Source organism: Nestor notabilis, unplaced genomic scaffold (assembly GCF_000696875.1).
Source record: "Nestor notabilis isolate BGI_N333 unplaced genomic scaffold, ASM69687v1 scaffold3367, whole genome shotgun sequence".
NCBI lineage: Eukaryota > Metazoa > Chordata > Aves > Psittaciformes > Psittacidae > Nestor > Nestor notabilis.
The window spans coordinates 61,154-63,417 of NW_009935916.1; positions in this window are offsets into that span (position 1 = coordinate 61,154).

A 2,264-nucleotide genomic window follows, 5' to 3' on the forward strand; every position below is an offset into this window, starting at 1 on the left:
AGTGGAAGAAATGATGGCAACTGGAACACGGGCTGTGGCTTAACACTGCACTGAACAGCATTTGCATGTGGCTTTGGGAAGAGATTCAGAACAGTTTTTCTGGCAAAGAGAGGTGTGGGAGGAAGACATTTTCCAGTTGCTGATTTCTTCTGTGCTCAAGGAAGAAGACATTAGCTTGTAAAAAATTATCATATAATTCAACTTCATCAGCAATTTGTTCTAACTGCAAGATCACAAATTTTGAGTAGGTTCTTAAACACATATCATATACTAAAATTAAATTACTTTTAAAACTGTAGCAGAATATCAGAATCCTTTGGTATTCAAACTACACTGGAAATCTGCTTTTAAAAAGTTATTAAAGAAAGCAAGAACACTTCTGCCTTCTATCTTCTCAGCTTAGCACTACTCCCATCAATCCCTTGGGTAAAGCAAGCAATATTCAGGAAGTTTTCCTGAATCCCATGATGTCAAAAGCAGAATTTAATCCAAAACTGTATAAAGCAGTAAAGATAAATCTCTTGATTATTTTCAGAGATTCTCTCCTATTATTAATCCCTATGCTGGGACATACACAATTATGAAGATATTAATCCCAGTTCACTCTGCAGAGAAAAAGTCAATAGGATGTTTAACTCTTGATTTATATACAAGCTTTTAAGTGTTTCACCTGTGTAATTCTGCACAGTCAGTAGCTTATTTTTTCTAATTAAATCTTTATTTCAGCTCTCCGTGGGCCTGATTTTCCTCTTACAGCAAATTTTTCAATATAACTCTAATCAATCAAATGTCTGTATAAGATTAACGTAAGAAAAAACAAAATCCGGGCCACTGACACTGTATGATAGTCTCAGTGGTCTATTCATAGCTCAACAGTGCTTACTGGACACTTACCAGAATGCTGGGCAGGGAAGAGAAGGGAAGGTATTTTTTCTTGTTTAGAGACCTGCTTTGAAGGAATGACTGGCAAGAACATGAAAAAATGAAAACCTCTGCTCAGTAAGCAAAATCAAGCAGTGAGTATAACCACAAGGACTAAGCATCTTTGTCCCTTTCATATGTACTACAGACTGAAAGCTAAACTGCATATTAAAGTAAAATATTCTGTTACAGTCAAACCTATGTTACGGGCAAAAGATTGTACACCTTAGGGACACAGTGAAAAAAAGCATCACTGATTTAACAGTTCTTTATGGCCTCTACCATTCACCAGGCTGAAGCCCAGGACAGAGTCTAGTTGTTTGACCACTGTTAAACAAGGCACAGTCATGTCTAGTAAAACCTGAGATTCTACTTCACCAGGTCAGCACAAAAGTCTGTTGCATTTGACTACATTTTGCATTCACGCTTTCTATTTGACCATGTTACTGAATCCCTTCATTCACTATACACAGTATATAAAACAGAAAAAGTAGAACTGGTGTAAAAAATAAAGTGCAAACCTATTTCTGATTTCTCAGATTAGAAATAGGTCTCACTTTTTAACAGTGAGTTGATTCTGCTTGCTAATTTCTTGATGTTGCCTACAAACCTTTCTACAATGTCCTGTAAACTCTTCACTTACTGATTCTATAGGCAAGTAGTAAACACAGGTCTGTCTACTATATGGGACTAGAAGTGCAGCTCTTTTAACTGTTCCTACTACACATTATTTCATTTTTGCTTTTGTAAAGTGCAAACAAAGTATTTCATACTGAATCACAGAATGGTTTGGTCTGGAAAGGACCTTAAGATCATCTAGTTCCAACCCCTTGCCATGGGCAGGGATGCCTCACACTAGACCATGTCATCCAAGGCTCTGTCCAACCTGGCCTTGAAAACTGCCAGGGATGGAGCATTCACAACTTCATCTGCCTTCCTCTTCTTAAACTAAATGCTCAAGTGAACTAGGTATGAAAGTTACATCAAGTCGACGAGAACATCTTCACATTCTGTCTGATCCCTCCCAGGCACCACTAAGCACTTCATCAAGTAGTTCAGTAAGGAGGTTTGCAGTGCCCAGCTACCAGTGAGAAAGGTGGGAATTTAACTACATTTGATACGTTGGAAGGCTAGACTTTCCCCATTTATTTGAACTGTACTCATGCTAAGATAGAGCTCCCAAGTCAGTGCATGCAGCTTTTATCTGTTTAAAGAATAATAAAACACTGAAAGACAGATAAAAGAGAACTGTGCTCCACACTACTATCTTTGAGGTGCAGAGACATGGAGGAACAAATTGCCACCTGCCCATCAGCATACAGTTCTCTCACGGAATTCCTGCT